We start from the raw sequence: 19792 nt of genomic DNA on the forward strand, positions 1-19792 counted from the left end.
TGCGGCACCGGACTATAGAACGATGCGAGCGAGAGAGCTTCAAATTTCTCTTGTTTTGCATTGTGAGGTTAATGCGAAGAAAATTTTGCTCACTTGTGCAACGGTTTAAGTGAACGGGTAAGAAAGAAACGTTCGTGGAGCTGCTCGATTCGGAGAGTTCTATACACGACTGGGATGAATGTAAAACTGTTGACGCGTCTTGCTGGTTAATGTATCTCACATTACCGGCAGCTCTTGTGCTAGCGTTGCGTTGGTGTCGAACACGAGGAATTGTTGGGTTTTGGAATTAAAGCCGTCCTGATTCGTTTGTTAACCGAACTTGGCTTACCTGTTCAATGAACAGGTTGAACGTACCGACGCGTCGCCTCTGCAATTCAATATGGTTAACAACAAGAATAACATTTCAGAAACTAGTTGAAAGCTGATGTAATTTTGTCTCTAGCAGGTCAGGATCGGTTTTATGAGCATTGGATTTTTGTTGTATTATCAACTATATGAATAGCCTCTTAGCAGGATGCAATGAATGGCGTACTAAAATTTTGTGTGCTACGTACTAGTACTGCAAGTTGTGAGGTTGACTAATGAAGAAAAGAAAAATAATGCTCGATAAATTTTTAACGGTCACGATCACATTCATTCGAAACTGCCAAATTTCGATGTTAAGTAACATTGAAGAATTTCAAAACGTAAAACTGTTCATCTGCTGATAGAATAATTTTGACGGTTAATCCTCCAAGAAGTAATTATAGACAAGAATTACTCTTCAACCAAATTTGGGTCGAGACTTAATGTCTCCAGCAAAGTTTTCGAAAGTGCTATTTCAAACAACTTTGTCAAAGACATAAATATCCCACATATTCAGAGTATCGAAATATAGTAGTAAAAAAACTTTACAACAAGCTATTCTGAAATTACTGTATTTGATAAATCTCTTCTGCGGTAATTAAATAATAAATTCACATTGCGTTCAAGGTGCCTTTGAAGCTTACAAAAAAAATAAGGGAACTGGATATAAAACAAATAATTCCCAGATATTAAAAGGACTCAAAAACACAAAGAGTGATTCCATTTTCAGGAGCTAGCATCAATTCGGCGCAAGCTTAGTCCGCCCACCAAGTTAGTGTCGGATTCTGATGAGATGAAGTCGAAACGCAAGTTTCAGTTCCATCCATCCATAATTTAGTTATAGGTTTTGTGTTCTCAACTCGCAATGATTGTTTCAAACAATTTTATCCGTAGCACAGAAAAAAATAGTTTTCACCTAATTTTTTCTTCACTAAGAAGAAATATAGCAGGCCCAGTCCATTTAAATCCCTATATGTTGAATTCATGTAGCCTTCATATTTTCAACAAAATTGTTTGAAATGACATTATCAAAAACTTTGCTGAAGGCACCATGTCTCTTAATATTTTTGAAAAATTAATTCACCATAATTACCTCTATGAGAGTTAATAACTAAAATTTCTATATCAAAGCAGGCGCTGTTTTATGTTGATAACTTCCCGAAGTTGTCAAACCTTCAAAGTCAAGGATTATTATATTAGGTGATCTTGAACGTTGAAAATTTTTTAGATCATTTATCCCACTTTAAAAGATCGCAATTTTTGACTTCATTGACATATTATACAAGAAAATAATCTATAGAGGTATGAAAACTGTTCCATGTTGATCCTTCTTGTTTGTAGACTGGAATGACATCTGTTAGACTACTTATGTTTTTGAGTTTTCAATAATTTATCATACTCATATTAAATTTTAGCATTTTTTCAAAAAAATTGCTATTTTCATCAAAACCCCCTCCAAACCAAATTTCTGGCTACGCCACTGTATTGTAATATAATATTGCAATATCTGTAATATTGGAGACGTGCAGATCGACTAAGTAGACGATTTATTAGCGACTTAAACATGTTTCTGTCATACAATAAGCCGAAGAATTTATTTGAACCGTCATTCATTTTGCGATGGTTGGAAGTTTTGTAAAAATATCAAAAAACCTGATTTTCAAAAGACTCAAGCGAAGCCCGTTCGTGCTGGACTATCATTAATTTCGTGTAAATTCCAGTTGCAAATCTTGAACTGCATCTATTCGAGAGACTGTATTTCAAGGCCAGTATCGTGCTAGTTGCTAAAAAAATCAGTAGCACTCCGACTTCTCGTTTAAACCAGACGCATTGCACTCTGTCGGACCAAATATGATCTTTTTTTTGGATCAAAGATAATCCGCTAATTATTCTAAAGATTCCGAAAGAAGGGACTCAGAAATATTCAGCCGTGGTAGATATCTCAAAAGTTCACCCACGTAAGCTCTGAATAGTGATTTTTTTTTCTATTGTAGAAATTTTAACCTTAGAATCATTTGCCTTATTTTTTGGTTTAGAAAGATCTGTAAAAACTGTCTAAGTGCGGGGTTGGGAATCGAGCCCAGGTGAAATGCGTATAAGGCAATCGATTAACCAACTAGGTTAAGCCCACCCACTAATTGTGATATTCTTTTTAAAGCAAGAAAATTACATTAGTGGTGACAAATCAAAGTCGAAAGAATATCGGGGCTACGTGCCCGCTCACAACATTGGGATTGATGGTGTGGTCACTGATTCGTGTATGTCATGCGTGGATCTACTGAAGCAGGCGAATGGCTTTTTGAGGCACCATTTGCTTCATCGAGCAAACATTTTGAATGGCAATCGCACTAGATGGGACAAAATTGTTTGTCGCTACAAAGTCGCTCTTAGCGGGACTGCTTTGCGCTTCTAGGATCGTCTGCTTGTTCGGCTGTTCATACCGCACGCATTGCAGAATTGCATTAATACAAGAAAATGTGCCATTTTAGCAATAAGGCTCCGATAATTGCGCAGAGAAGCAAGGCGAAGACTCTTGCATTGGAATTGTTGAAAAGTATGCCTATTGTGGGGAGAGTTTATATGATGCATTACTATGTCCGGTGCACAAACAGAACGCGAGGAATCAGTAGCCATCCCTTAAAAAAACGCTCTAAGGGGCCGTACACAAATGACGTAGCTTTGTTTCGGCGATTTTTGACCCCTCCCTCCCCCCTCGTAGCATTTGGTCACAAAATTCCAACCTCCCCCTCGTAAATAACGTAGCATTTACCTACCCCCTCCCCCTCGTCGGTGATGAATAAAAAATTACATATGTTTTTCAATTATTTTAAATACATGTCCTTTCAAAATGTTTGACGACTTTTATCAACATTTTCATTATAACAACAAATTGCGTGCAAAATAAACCCATTTCATGACAAATATAGTGTTGATAGTTTTGTTTTGAATTTTATATGTGAAGGAGAGCATGAAGACAAGTTCTCTCAGTTCACAATCGTGCAGCTGCTAATGATTCTAAGAACCATACGTTCATCTAAATTACTAAATTTTGTTTGGTTAAATCCGAAGTGAAAATTTAATTCAGCTTCCAAACTAAGTCTACTAGTTAGCAACATTAGCTAACTAATGCAGCAAGTTAAATCCGCATACAAAATCTTTTCGTATTATTGTAATTCCGCGAATCGTAAAATTTACCTCATGAAAAACCGCATCAAAAGTAACTTGTTTGAATTTAAATTCATTTCTTTTGAAAATGGAGGATCATTAAATTGTTTTCTCTAAACAATGGGTTTTAAACTTAATGCTACGTCGCACACCTTCTGACCCTACCCTCCCCCTCGTCACACTTCGTCACAAATTTGGTATACCCTCCCTACCCCCCAAAATGCTACGTCATTTATGCATGACCCCTAAGCACTCTTGCAGAAATACTAGAAAGAGGTACGCAACTCACCACCAAAGATCATTTTGCTCTCTTGGTTTAGAAAGAGAGTGAATCTGATGATCTTCATGTGGAGACCTCCCTTACTGCTCTTAATAACTATAGGTAGATGAGATTAAATTTTTCTCTTGAGAAGCCTTCATAACAGCTCGATAAATTTCTGACACGGGGCTAGTTGGGCCTAGGTTGGGCAGCGGCAAATTTGTGATATTGTGGAGCAAGTTAACCCCATTTGCATAGAAATATTTGTGATATTGTGGAGCTCGGAGCGGCATGGAGTTGTCTTCTCGATGATAATTGTTATAGCTTACTCCACGATCTTTGCTACAGTTTTAAGGGTGCCCTGTATTACCGCCAATGACCACATATCTGTCCCACTTGTTTTTCCACGAAACTGATAGAAGAAGCGATAGAGTGCTGTAGACAGAAGTGGGCTACGTTTTTTATTTTTGGTTGTAAAATAGTGAAAAATTAAAATTTTTCTGTTTTTTTTGATCGCAAGAATATTCTAAGACGCAAATTCTCGTTAAAGCAGATTTGTGGAATCAAGTTTCCAAAATTTTTTATTTTCATTTGCAAAAAAAGTGCATTTTCCGCGTTTTCCGAAATTGTGGGGAGAAGTGGGCCACCTAAATTTTTATTCGAAGATATGATCTGATTGATGTGAATTCTTGTCCTGGGGGTTTTCAAAGGCGCTGAACGCGAATCCGTTGTCCAATTCGTGAAATAAAAATTAGTTGATGCTAAAAGAGGGTTAAAAATTGAAAAAATATTCACTTTAGTAATAATGTTAGTTTATTATCTGAAAAAAATGAGTAATGCAGAAAAATTAATAAAACTGTTGCGAAAAAGGAAAAAAAAAAACATTTTGAGTGTTGAAGCACTGACCCTACTCGCAATAGACGCACATGAAAGTGGTGCGGTTGGTCATACCGACGCACTTTAAGTGGAAGGGTCGGTCGCAGATATCGCACTCGATAGAGTTCTTTCTAGTCAGCTTTGCCGGCATTAATTTGTTGCAAATCATGCAAAAATCAACATCTTCGTCCGAAGAAACCGACGCCTTTCTTTTTTTGCCTTTTTTAAGGCTGCTTGTGAGGTATTGGCCTTTTTTGAGACCTTTATTGGTATCCGCGCTTTTCGACAGAGTGCAGCTTCTTCTGCGATCTCTCGATTTTCAGGGGATGTAAATATGCTGCTTCTCAGCGTTTTGCGGCCACGGTTAGATTTCTGCTTTGGTATGGCGTAATTAAGCGGTCCAATAATGTCCAATAATAATGCCCATGTCTGTCCACAGAAAGTGGCCCACTTCTATCTACAAGCGCCGTTTTTTGCATATGGATCGGACAGAAACACAATGTGAATAATAGGCAAAAATCACTTTGCATTTCGTACATTATACGTTTCACTAACATATTGAATATTTACCTTAGTTTTTATCGTTAAAATGCGATGGTGATTCGCATTAAAGCGTACGATCGCGAAAACTTTCTTGCCGAAATTCTCAGCACGTTTCTCCTGACAGTGCGAGAATAGGTTTATAACCTCTGAATGTTTATAAAAATTGAGCTAGTGTCACAATACGATAACTGATGTTCGCGGTTTGACATAGATGTCACTAGTCTTACAGTTATTCGGATGGCCCACTCCAACCTGTGGCCCACGTCTGTCCCCATCACTCCACAGTTTGCAATAACTTTCGCAATTTTCTTACATAATTTGAAGTGTTTGCAGTCGAGATTTTCGTGTCGTGCAAACACGTCCGTTATTTACTTTTTCATCCATTTTAATTGTGAATAAATCTAAAGGGGACTGACAGGGTCGTAGCGTGGTCTTCAAGTCCCTGTGGGTGTCTTAGTTTTGCACTCCTTTGGTTTTTATATTGGCTTTCTTTTTCAGTTCAACTCTCGAAAAATAATAAGGTGTGGAAATGGAACTACCTTATTTTGTGATTTATCCTCACTTATTTTATACCAAGATCATGATTTCAGTGTCCACTTGAGGTTGGCGCCCTTGGCGGGGGCCAACCCGACCAACCGCACGCTACAGGCCTGAGTGTCACATCTTCATTCTTTGTGGGATGACTTTCATCATATCAACTGCCAAAGTCACTTTGACAGTTTTTTCGTATTCATTGGCAATCTATCATGAATAAATGTTTATTTAAATTTCCTGTGAACATAATCGTGGACAGGTGTTAAAATTTCTTTCTATGTTCATGGTGGGCGATCTTGTGAACAGTTGCTTACGGACAACGATTTCACGTTCTACTGGCAATTTAGTTTGTCAAAATGCAACTTGGTATTCGGAGGCCAACATGATGACAGAACAATGATGACAGATGTATTCCCCACTCTGCATCGATTCCGTCCAGTTTTTTGAATACACTTTTCGAGTTTCATCAATCGCCTCTTATCAAAACTATCTGTCTAGAAGTCACTAACACTAGTGTAAACGAGATTACGATCAAAAACTCTAAACTGTTTGTTCGTAGGCGCGTGCAGCAACCAAATCTCTCATCGTATACCGCATGGAAAACATCTTAGTCCTATTACATATTCAGTTAGTGCAGGAACTGAAAGCGGAAACTGGATAGCGCGGCACGTTCGCTCGATGGGTTTGGACGAAGGTCATTTCTGGCTTAATGCGTTTGTTAACAAACAAAATGTCCTTTTGTGGTACAAGAACAACTTTCACGGGGTTCTTGAGATCCCGTTACACCCAAAAAATTGCACTGTGTGGTGTGAAATCAAACCGAGGGTAGATCCCATATATTTAACTCACAAATTTTATGGTACTTTGGTGGCATCACGACAGCTATAAAAGAGCATAATTTGAAAAATCATCATATTTGAGACGAACACTAAATCTTTATCTCTTTAGTATTTCACAAGGCTTTTTAAAAGTGGATAATTAAGACACTTCCATCTCCAGATTTTATTTGTTGTTCGTTGCTAATTAGAATCTATTCTTTTTCATTCAGACAGAAACATAAAGCGTAGCAGATTCCACTTTGAGCTTGAGCTTCAGCTTTCGCGTTATTGATCAGGAGCAGCTGAAATTGCACAGAGAATCAATAGATGATGATGCCTGGAAGTAACAAATTGTCTCACAACTTCTAACAATTCCCAGGGTGTCCCAAATCAAAACTCGAACGTAAATCTCCGCAGAAAAGGAATGTTGGTCCGACACTCGATTTTTCTATAGCCCGTATATTCTATTGTGCACTCCACACGTGTCAAGAGAGAAGGGATTTTTTTTTGGTAAGGATTCGATTCGAAACCGTACGTGATTCTAGATTTTTAAGAATTTCTGTGTATCCGGCCATCTGGAGACTCATTACCGGCTTGAAAATACGTCTTAGGAAAATCGTGACGGCGAGTAGCAAAAAATTGTCCCCAAAAATGTTGAAAAATAAATTAAGAGTAGTAAAAATTTCGGCTACAACTAAGAAACTATCGACAAGCGACGAGAATATGCAATAATATTGAACGGCCCAAAATAAGTACTAACTGTACTGAAAACCGATAGATAAGAAAAAATAATAATTTAGTACAAACAATTAGGAAGTCTAAAAGATGGAGGAAGGAAAGAAGAGTTATCAGTTATGTTCTTGCCGTTTCTAAAGACATGGGATGTATCAACTTTTGACTTCTGCTACAGAATGTAGCGCGGCCTCAAGGCTGGATGTGTCTGGAGTAAGATAATGTGGACACTATCCCATAGCAACTATCAATCTATCCTGCCTTGTGCAGGGAGGAAAGCTTCTATAACACTAGTTCAATAACCATAAAACCATAGGAGACTTCTATATTGGAACACAACTTAACCCCATCTTCGTAGCTTTCAACAAAAATTGCATGATAAAGGCTCTTATATCCTTAAGACAGAAAATACGTCTACTGTCCGGCATATTTGCCTGATTGGATTCTCGAAAGACTCTGAATTCATGGAATAGTTCAGCAGCACGAATCTGCATACACTCAACGCAGAAAATTGCCTAATATTTGCACGATCTGACAGAGAAGAGGTATTAGATGTAACTCTCTGCTCTGACTGTATTGCGCATGGCACGTACAAGCTGAGTTCGAATTAACGCTTTCTGCTCAAAAATGCCTCTACTATTGACGAAGTTTCATGAATATTTTCATTGATTGAATCTCTAAGCGACTTAGATGCGGTCATGGATAAAACAACAGCATACTAAGAAAGTTGATCGTTTTGACTTACGCGTGCTACTAGATGTCGAAATTGCTAGACTCAAAAAGTTATGTAGAAAGATTTGGAATCGCAGACGCAAGGACGGGTCGAAGGCATTTAGGTCGACTCGCAAAGCTTACATCTCAGCTTATATCAAGTTTCAATGAGGCTACTAGAACAATGGTGGATACATGTCTGACGAAGATACAGTATTCCACTGTCTTTCTGGAACACACTTTTTAGTCTATACGAAGCCATCACCAACGAATGTCCCTAAGTTCTTTTTAAATAGAAAAAAGAATCGTTCGACTTCAACCATATTTTGAAAAAATTGTTACTTATTGTCTACCAACGCCGCTATGCCACAAATATCCGGTCAAACAATAACCCCCGATATCATCATACCATCGGCCAGCACACCTAGCGAATTAATAAACCAAAACGAAGATGACTACAACACTCAATCAAAAACACAATAAGCATCGAACATCCAACAGCGAAAACCAAAACTGTGGAAAACGACATAGATATACACAACATGTAGAGGGCAGACTCAACGCCCAACAACGAGCAAATGATGGACAACCGGGGAAAAACAAATGGCAATATTTTTTCGTTTTACATTTTTATTTTCAATTGTTTTGCTTTATTTTTGAACATTTTGTTAAAACATAAAAGATTCACAATTCAATTATGCAGCCGTGCGCTGTTTCGAATAATAATTTAACAAAAAACCCAATCAATCAAACTTACACTAGCTTAAGTTGCTCTGTATGAGTATCCGGGAAAATATGGACAAACCACAAGATTCGCTGTCGGGCTGCATCCGAACATGCTAGCCATTGACATAGCTTGCAAATGTGCGTTCAAATAAAAGTATGCGAATCCAAAAATGTCAAAGAATCTGTTGCATCTTTACAAGCACAGTATTACAGTCAGGACATAAACCAGTCATTGTAAACATATTTATGACATGGCTACTATTCAGCGGGCTGAGTAATATTCGTGTGATCATTGTGAGTTCGATTACTAAACTTCATATGTAACTGTCACTGCTCTGCAGGAATGCGTATTACATATCCACATCGTTGGTTCCACATACATAGACGCGCCCATATTCATAGAAAGCGGAGGAGGTGGTATAAAGTTGATTTCGTATCAAATTTTGGCCTGCCTTAAAAAAAACTTGTATATGGGTTATGGCGAGCAGTGACCAAAAAACCAAAACTTTAAATCCATCTTCACGGACTGGAACCGATTTTGAAGAAATTGTTCATCTAGAACCAATATATAATAACATAAATTATTGAGTCAATTGAACCACCCTTCGATCCATAGAAACACTTCTAATTTTATTAAAAATTGTTAAAATATGCTTTTGCCTGATTACATCTCTGCTGCTTTTTGTAATAAAATCAACCAACGAGATGCTTTTTGAAGGAAACTCTTCAAGAAATATAGAAACAAAAGCACTAGTTTTCAACGGCAGTGTTGCCAAATACGCAGCTTTTTCAGTTTAAAATTTAAAGTGCTTTTTTCTCGCAATCCATATATTTGATGCTGCAAACCTTTTTGACGCATAAAATGTCATTATACCGACTTCGCTCGGTCGTTTTCTGGCAGTCTCTTGGGATACTGATGAAATATTTCTCATAATTCTGCTTGAATCTTTTTCAGAATTCTGATCGAAGTCTTCCTATCATTCCAATGGAATCTCTCTCAGAATTTCGATTGAGTCGTTATCCGTATTTCTACGTTTTTTCCTTTCTCATATAAAGAAAGGCTATGCAATCACTGTAAAAATCTACTTTTTAACCGAGGCCCGGAGGCTCGAGTGTCATATACCATTCGATTCAGTTCGTCGAGATCGGCAAATGTGTGTGTATGTGTGTGTGTCATTTAAACTCACACAATTTTCTCAGAGATGGCTGAACCGATTTTCGCAAACTTAGTTTCATTTGAAAGGTATAACGCTCCCATAAGCTGCTATTGAATTTTTAGTTGATCCGACTTCCGGTTCCGGAGTTACGGGTTGAAGAGTGCGGTCACGCAGCAAATTCCCATATAAACTGGTACCACCATGATGTTCAAATGATGTAAAGCATATTAAAACTGATGCAACATTACTCTAGTTTGCGGGTCTGGATCACTAATGATCAATCAAAGCAGTTTTGACCACATTGGCCACCTATGACGGTTCATGACGCCCCCGGGGAACCCGCCAAGTTCCTAAGCTGATACCACACCCATTCCCCAACGAATTCTCTTCCGATTTTCACAAACTTGATTTCAAATGAAAGATACAGTAATACCATTGACTGCTGCTGAATTTCACTCGGTTCTGACTCTTGCTTCCGGAGTTACAGGGGTGTTAGTAAGGATACACTTGAATTTCCCATATAAATCGGTACAATCGTTACACCTTAGAGGCTAAAAACTATTGAAATGGTCACCAAATTACTTCTAATCGCAGATCTAGATCACTGATTTGCCAATCAAACATTCTTTGAATATATTGTCCACTACCGACGATTCCGAAAGTCTGGAATTCCGGGCATATTCCACAATTAAAGTCACATCGATTCTTCGGTGATGACTGAACCGATTTTCTCAAACCAAGTCTCAAATGAAAGGCAAAATATGCAGTTATTATTGCGTCGCCGCCCCTCCCCCCCGCCTTGCCCTTACACCTCCCTCCTTCATCACTCCCCTCCCCTTGGATCACCCTCACGCCCGCATTTCCTTCATCCACCCCATATACCGAAATAAGATGAAGGATTTCTGACGCATCCTCCACTCCTACTCTACTAACCCCCCATTCCCTCCACTTTCAAACCCATTCCACAAACATTTCAAAATATAATCACATGAAGATAACATTGAACTCATGCTGATTAAGCTAATTAAATATTATTCTTTTGCCTTTCTCATATAGAAAGGTTATGTAATTGCTCCAAAAACCGACTTTCTAACCGAGGCCCAGTCTCATATAACATTCGACTCAGTTCGCCGAGATCGCAAAATATCTGTATGTATGTGTGTATGTGCGGATTCGTTAACAAAATGTCCACATCGGTTTCTCGGAGATGGCTGAACCGATTTTTACAAACTAATTTTCAAATGAAAGGTATAATATTCCCATAGGTTGCTATTGAATTTCATTTTCAACCGACATCTTGTTCGGATTACGAGTTGAAGAGTATGGTTACAAAACAAAATTTGTTGATTTGTCCACATCGGTTTCTCGGGACTTTCTGAACGGATTTTGACAAACTTGATTTTAAATGAAAGGTCCATCAGCTGCTGTTGAATTTTGTGTGGATCCGAGTTCTGGTTCCTGAATTACAGGGTGATACGTACGATCACGCAGCAAATCCCGATTCTAACGAATTCTGCGATGAATGAAAAAAGGTGAAATTTTTTTCCAAAATGTAAACACAACTGTTGAATTTGTAGATCTAGATAACCAACAGGCATTCAAAGTCTCTTTGGCCACACTGGCCACCATCGACGGATCAGGAAGCATCCAAATTCAGAATAACGGTTATATTGGTTTCTCGAAAAAGGCTAGATCGATTTGATCAACTTAGTCTCAAATGAAAGGTGTTGCGTCCCCGGAAACTGATATTAAATTCCATCTCCATCCGACTCCGGAGTTACGGGGTTTGGAGTGCGATCACATAGAAAACTCCGATTCAAACCGATACCGCAATGAATGCAAAAAGGTGCTCTTATATATACTTACCAAGTGTAATAAGAATGAAAGACATTTCCATAATGTTATATTGTACGAACCAGCTATTAAATCATAGTTTGGAGAAATGAGAAAGGCACAATTGCACCTCTAGGTGGATTAAAACAGGTTTTTTACTTTGAATTCTATTCTTTGAATTTGAATTGATGTTCTGTATTCTAGAGAAAAGCTTGTCAGGAGTCTGGTGAAATCTGATTCAAGATAGAATTCTGCTGAAGATCATGGTTGGTTCAGGATACTGATGAATCATACGCATATTTTTAACCAAATCCTGTGAAACTGTGTTGAAGCTGCGAGTTTCGGCAGAATTTGACTCAATGTTTCTTTTCTCCAATTATCCCTTTCAACATTGTGATGGAATCCTAACCATAATTTTGTATTTATCTAGCTCGCGATCTCCATTAAATCCTGCTTCGAATTCTAATGGCATCTTTAACCCCTTCAGACAAACACGTTCTTAGATAGCTATGACTTTTGGTTTAGACAACGTATGTTTCCAAGAAGTAAGGCTAATAACTGGGACTATTCACTTTCATTTGAGCACTAGTAGTTATAAGTATTACCAGTAGAACAGAAGATATTGCAACTAGTCTGATTGGGTTTCGCTGCGCCAGTGCTGTCCGGGATCTTTTCTGTTAGTAAGAAAAATGAAATTTTGGAATATCTTCGTAGTCTGGCAACACTATTGAAAACTGATAAAACATTCTAGTTTAAACTGTTTTCGACTACGTTTTGCATGTAGTTGGACTATTGTAAATATTTTATCAGAATTGTAAAGAGGATCGGAAAGTAAAAGTTGAGCAGCATTGTGATTTTTCGTGTTTCATGACGCCAACAATTCAAGGTAAAAAGGGTAAAAGGTTCCAAACCTATATGCGGTAGAAAAAAATTGGTCAAAAAAGGCTTAACGGCATTCTGATAACTGACTCGGTAGTCACTGGATGCGATTTCAATTCATGGCTATTTCTAGTCAAGAAGGATGCTAAGCTATATAAAGTGGGTGCCAGCAGTAAGGGAGAGGCCTGAGTTGTAAGCCGGGTTGGATTGGGAACACCTAGCACTTTTTACCCTAATTGATCAGCGTCAGTATGTGCAAGTTTGCATTTTATCATGAGCCTGTACAGTAGTATTGTTTGACAATTGATAGCGACAAGCGTTTCAATTCCATATTAAATTTACAAAAGGGCGAATAAGATTTGTGAACACTTTTATTTTGATGGTTTCTCTTAACTTACTATAATTTGAACGCAGAAAACAATTGAAATTACTTCTACGAAGGGTAAAAATTTACATTAACGCATATTTTTCATGAAATTCCACTCTGCAGCAGACTAATGAGCGAAACAAGTTTGTTTACAAAAAACACTTTCGCCCTTTTGACGAATTAATATTGAATTGGTTGTAAAGTGCTATCAAAATAGTTGAATTTGTCTTGAAAGGATGAATGTTATGCATATTGGTTGAGTGTATTGATTCTATTTTTCGATTCAATATTGGTCTACGTCATATTAAAATTGCTATTGCTTTCGACATTTCCAGAATCGGTTGTGGACCATCTTGTTGGCTGGGTTATGAACAATCCGTTTTTCATGCTAGATTGATACCAGACCTGCAAAATATTATTAAACCTACATACGTATTTTCTCCCTATGGCGACAAATTGAATAAAATCAAATTTGTACCACTTTTGCAAAATAGCCAAAAATAACCTTCTCCAAAAATTTTCGCGCGAACTTACGGTTTTATCAAACCTGTATCTGTTTGGGCACAAAAGTTGCGTCTTATGTTCATCTTTCCAACGGTATGTTGGATTCTTCGACATCTTAAGTTAATGTTCAAAAACAAAACCTGGTTCACAACCCAGCCCTCCCATACTTCTCGCTGAAGCGGCCGAGAATCCATCATCGAGGTAACCTTTGGTAGTCCTTCGCTGGTGACAAACATGAATTGGAAAGTTTGTGAAGACTACATGCGTTGTGACTACCTGCCACTCCGGTACAACAAAGGTCAACGAGATGATGTTACAAGGATCTTTTTGCGGAAGGACTACGTACACTCTTCTAACTTGAATGAGTTTATAGAAACGTTACCTATGATACGCGATACCCCACGTAAATAAAACTGAAGCCGAGCAACAGACGATCCCTAGCTTATTTTATTACTTTTACCTTATATTTTAAACTCATTTGTAGAAAATCATACAAATTTAGGACAGGATGTAAACCCATTTTTATTAAATGAACTTCCCAGACGTTTAATTTTTTATGAGGCAACATTGTTTGGGCTCAGTGCAAGAACGATGTCAAAGAATCAAATATGTGTTCATTGATAATAGATTTTTTTTCGATTATAGAGGTTTTAACCTCAAAGTCATTAGCCTCTTCGGGGATAATAGAATGAATTGTTTATACAAAACAAATTTGTACTACATTCAGTATTTTGTGATACAAACACGAATACAACCTATATTTAAATCGCTTTAGGTAACTTTCCAATCATTAATAAACGATAAGGTTATGTAAAATAATCCAGAATGTTTGACGTCGAAAATAAATATTATCTTCTACTACGCTCCACCCCACCGTGTAAAGCGGCCCTTACACGTTCAATATTTTTGTCAATACGTGTATTGGCGATATTGTTACAATATTTCAATCCCATTTGAAATCCACATCGTCAATACAAGTTTTTTCGATTACACGTACAATACTTTTGTCAATACTGTCTAGTATTAACAAAAATATTGAACGTGTAAGGCCCGCTTAACAGCAAAATAAATAGAACGGGTTGTTGTATATGTGCGTGGCGGAATGTTTTCGGTGATGTACCTCTCGTATGTGTTTACCACTCACTCTCTCACTTTCTTATCCGCTCACCTCTCGTCGACGGGTACCCTTCTTCGTTTCGCTGCTTGTGTGGTCGGGGTCGGATCGGGCTGGACTGGAGGACGATCAGTGTAGATGAGGGGTAGTGAAGAAAAAAAAGGTGCAGCGAAAAAATCCTGTTTTTCACTTTTTACCCACCTATAAATGCACAGTTTAGGCAAATTTCAACACTAACAGCTGCAACACAATCTCTACTTTCAGCTACAAACACTTTAGAACACTTTTGCACAATTTTAACCGTTCAAAACGGAGCTTACAAACACAGGGAGTTAAAAAATTTATTACGATTTTGTCTAGCAGCACAATCGGACTCGTGACTTTTCAACTTGTACTTATACACTAGCACACTTTCGGTTGGTTTTAGCAGATAATGCACTTTTCAGGCTAATTTAATAACATCACATCACTTTAATCGAGCAAATAACGGTCGACCGCGGGGAGTATATCAGAAACACGCCCAATTACTTTGGCCATTACGACTTTTCTGTGGTGACGACAAGACAAGCTAGAAAACGATGATGACCGCGACGACGGACGAACGGTTCTCACGCGTATAGATGGTGAGTGAAATTTGATTACGCGAGGAGAGCGAACAAACCGTCTGGAGAGAAAATGCATGCACACACACATGCAAACGAAGTGCCAGTGACAGCTGATGCACCGGTTGATACCCGGTACTGAAATGTGAGTCGTTTGAACGCATATGCAACTTGAATGCAATGTAATAACAAGGGTCACGGTCCAATTATGTCATGTTACACTGATAAAATAAAGTGCTAAAGAAATCCTATTCTAAAACTACTAAACAAAATAAAAACGCTAACTGGATATATTTTTGATGGCAGGATCTTTTGGCTGCTCTAAAAATGCCGAACTGGCCCATATTTGCAACATCCTTAGTAGTCTAAACAGCCGTTGTTTTCGGAGCATTGCTGAAATGTTCCGTTTCCGTCACGGAATCTGATGCAGGCCGATAATTTGCAGGTTCTGCTACGATCCTTAGTTTGCAGGTTAACTCACTTGAAATAATTCACCCATTATTAACACATTCATGCCCATGTTGTTTGTGGACAACAACGTTTTGAAGCAGCTATAACTTTTGATTGAGACAAGAATTGCTCACCAAAACAAGTAAAGCTAATAAATGTGACTATTGCCTTTCATTTGAGTATTTCCAGTTACATGGATCAGCTCTAGACCTGAAGTTATTGTAATTAGTTTGATTGGAGTCCGATGGAGCAGAGCTGCCAGGGACAGTTTACGTTGACGACGGAAAATGATTTTTTTATATATTTTTGTTATGTTGCAATATTATTGAAAACGGATAAAACTTGTCAATTAAGGTTGTCTTTGGCTACATTTTCGACGCAATTGAACTGTTGTAAATATTATAGAAAAATTGTATTGAGCATTGGAATGTAAAAATTTAGCAGCTTCTAGCACTGCGAGGGAAGCACCTATTTTTATGAATGAATGCTTTTTGTGTTACTTGACCCCACCGTTTTTAATGAAAAATAGTTTTAAAACCCTACATGCACCAGAAAAAAGTTGGGCATGAAAGGGTTAAGATCAATATACCCATTGGCATTATCTCATCGAGTAAATGTGAAATGGATAAAAAGTACTCATTGTTAGCAACAAAAAAAAACATTTTTTTGTCAGCTCGAATAACTTCCGGAAATGGGCAATTTGAATACATAAAATGGGTAAAGTTTTTTTTACTGTGTATGTTCAAAAAGCAACCTATCTTGAAAGAGAATGGTTTATCTGGAATTTCCACTCAAAGTGAATTTTGACAGTTGGGTTATTCGCTCTAATCGTATGTTTGTCGAGATTTGAAATGTCTTGAAGACATTTTTTACATTTGGAAGATAATTTTATCCGGAAATTCTTGCTCAAGCTTAACAACAAAAGAGATTATAACTACTAGAGGGAGCAAAGCACTACTGTCTCTATGTATTCACGGACTGAAATATGGGGTTTCGCTCTAGCATATTGTATCCCATTACTTTGATATGTGTGTACCCGGGGCAATATACGTCAAACTAATGAGCCTAGCATATGTAAGAGCGAGATGATAAATTATCAGTGTTAGCCGCGACATGCAACCTCTAGTCGTCATCTCTTTTTTAACAACCGATTCCAAATCTTGGTTCGAAGACAAGTAGACATTAGAAAAACTGCGTAGACTCCTAGGGGCAGATCACTTGCGATACAAAATTTCTATTTTGATGGAAACAAATGCATTTGTTTCCATCAAAATAGAAATTCGTAATGCATTTTGCGTTGCGTGCAATGTATTTTGAACAAAGTGGATCAGCGTAGGACGATTGTTAAGTAATCTTTTCTGCGAGGGAGTTCAAAGTTGATGCAAAAATGGAAATTAAATGCATTTTTTTCTAAGTTGATGCAAATTTGTTATACATTCCTAGAATGATCTGCCCCTAGGTAGACTCCATTTTGGATCGATTGGATTCGGGTGTATAGCTGTCAAAAAACGAATCCAATCGAACATTTCCCTAGCAACAATTGAGGTTTTATAACACTCTTGAAGCCTTTCTTAAAACTTAGAATGCACTTGTAGTGTGCTATAAAACCAGAAATGCTACTTGGGTTCCTATCCTTATGACATTGGAAGTGTTGCCATACAATGTCGGGGCATACGTTGCCAAAAACGCTGTTTTTCTTTCCGCAGTTCTCTTTCTAGAGTTTTTCTAGTGGACATTAGGTTTGATCTAGTATCAGGAAAAACTGGTAGTACTCCGGAGCAAACAGGTACAAAACTTTTCCTATATTCTTTTCTCTTTTATCTTCTGGTAACAAACTGGAGTAAAGATGCGTAAGAAATGTTGCTCCTGTTTGCTCCGGAGCAAATTCTGTGTACTGATACAAACTTTTTTTTTAAATGTAAATATATTAGGGGAATAAAAGCCGAATCGTCTAAAATGCAAATGTGGCAGATATGTGAGCATGGACAGCGCAGCTCTGAAACATTTCAAGGAACGTCTGTTCCCCGGAAGGTGCATTAAAGTGTCAGACGTTGTTGTGGTCAACAAACTTTGCTATATGGATTGTTGGATATCATTGATTTTTGAATCACCAGTCCAAGTGCTGTCACGATATTGAGTTAGGGGCTAGACATCCTATTCACCAGCATGTCTCCTGGCATAGACAGACTTGTCCTTCTTTACCGTGAGAAACGACAAAGAAGTTCTAGTTTTCCGATCTGTATATTTCACATCCTTGCTTTCACTTGAGTACTATGGCTCTAATTTTTATAACTTTCCCTACCCAGTAATCTCTAGCAAATTGAATGTCGTTAAAATTTAAAAATGAAAATGTGACTAACATAGTCGAAATAAAAAAGGAAAAAAGTTAAATTGACAAGTAGTTAAAATCGCCTGCGAGAAAACCAAAAGCTCCTTGTTGCGATGTTTATGGTCGACGCTTTCCGTTTTTGCTATAAATATTATCTGTAGGACATGTATGTATTGTGTCACAAATAAAGACGAAATCCCCAACTATTATCATCCAGCCAACGCTGCGCGCGTTTGGTTTTGAGTTTTTGGGCACTGTTAATTCAATTGAATAGTTGTGTTTTCGATCCATCCGAACGTCCAGATCTGACAAAACACTCCTTACAGAACCAATTTTAGTATGTTACTAAGTCTTCTGTCGTGCAAACCACCAATAAAGTCTGCGACTACTCTGGTAAATTCGTCGACCTATTCATAACTAGTAATACCGGAATATCCGAGCACCCAGACGAGATTGACAATACTGTCAATGCAAAGTTTTTCTATTTGAATCCGACGTACGTATCTGCTCCGGCGACGACGTACGTCCCTAGCTTGGACTGTGATTTGTCTCTGTTGAAGCACAGATAACCGACGTTTAGGTTCGATTCAAAACGCGTGTAAATACCCGCTACTGAAATTCCGAATAAATCATTTAAATCCATTTAAATCTGAAACTCGTTTGGCAAACGTTTGTAGGTGGCGCAGTGCTCGACGCAATGCAGTGGGAGCGCAGTTGTCAAATACATGTAGCAAACAGTGTCTGTTATCTGTGGTTGAAGGGTCCATTGAAATCCAGTACAACATACACCTAGCGAATGGGACTATTCTAATCTCATTTCGCGACAGTAGACAACCAGCACCAGCACGTCCCTCCATCAGAGAACTTGTGTCACATGCCACTTGTGTTTGTTGTTGTCTATCCACATAACCAGATAACCACCCCTCGCGAGAGGAAATCTTCATATGGATTGTCCCGTACGGAAACCTACATGTGAGAGTAATATCGCTGGGAGCAAGAATTTCTTCACCTCATGTAACCATTTGTGACCACAGTCGTGTATGACTGGTAGCAATATCCACATGGTTACTGTTCCGAAGCCCAGTAAGCTACAGTCTGTATGCAGTTTAGTCATCATTTAGCTTGTCGCACCATTGTTCGATAGCTCTTAATGCTTATTACAATACGTCAAAGATTGTTTCGATGCAAAGTCCAAGAAGTTGGTTTGCAAACCCGTAGGTTGAAAATCCAAGCTCGCTGAATTTCAAGCCGTTAGCAACCAAGTTGCATAGCAAAGGTAACAGAACGCAACGCTGATCAATCGGAAATACTCAATTTCCTTTGGGGTTTTCGATTGATTGGCACCGGTGTAGTGGAGTGCACTGAAACTGCACCGGTTTTTGCACTTTCTAGCAGAAGTGCAGAAAACTAGGTATGTTCCATTGACACTTCTGCTAGAAAGTGCAAAACCAGTGCAATCCACTACACCAGTGTCAATCAATCGAAAATCCCACTTATCTCTACTTGTCTCGGTGACGAGCAAGAATGCGGTTACTAAGTATTGCCAGTCGCTGCGCCAAACCTGCCTCAGCATGAACAGACCATGGGAAAATTCAAGTGTACTGAGGTGCCCTCATTTTTCAGCACGGGATTTGAAGCATTTACTTTATAAAAATCTTAGTATTTTCTTAACCGTTGTGTGTCCGACGCGGTACCCGGGTACCTTTTTAAGTTTCAATTAATTAAATTCCTATGTTTTATCCATAGCTGGAAATTGAAACTTTGTGACATCTTAGAACTTCACTAAGTCAAGCTTTTGGGTTAATAATATTGTTGATATAGTAAGGGTAGGAGTGAGGAGGGGCTCCT

The 19792-nt window shown here is 38.2% G+C and overlaps 1 protein-coding gene across 6 annotated transcripts in view; it reads right to left on the reverse strand.

Moving 5' to 3' along the window:
• The window catches only part of LOC131685589 (FERM, ARHGEF and pleckstrin domain-containing protein 2), a 261738-nt gene extending 246562 nt beyond the window's left edge, over positions 1 to 15176 (reverse strand). The window contains exon 1 of one of the 6 annotated variants that reach the window (XM_058969437.1): positions 14618 to 15164. The gene's annotated coding sequence lies outside the window, so the exon portion shown is untranslated. Of the gene's footprint in view, positions 1 to 14569 lie in introns of all 6 variants that reach the window. The other 5 variants (XM_058969433.1, XM_058969431.1, XM_058969436.1 and 2 more) reach the window with 5 other exon arrangements.
• Positions 15177 to 19792: the final 4616 nt, after the last annotated feature.

Source organism: Topomyia yanbarensis, chromosome 2, assembly GCF_030247195.1.
Source record: "Topomyia yanbarensis strain Yona2022 chromosome 2, ASM3024719v1, whole genome shotgun sequence".
NCBI lineage: Eukaryota > Metazoa > Arthropoda > Insecta > Diptera > Culicidae > Topomyia > Topomyia yanbarensis.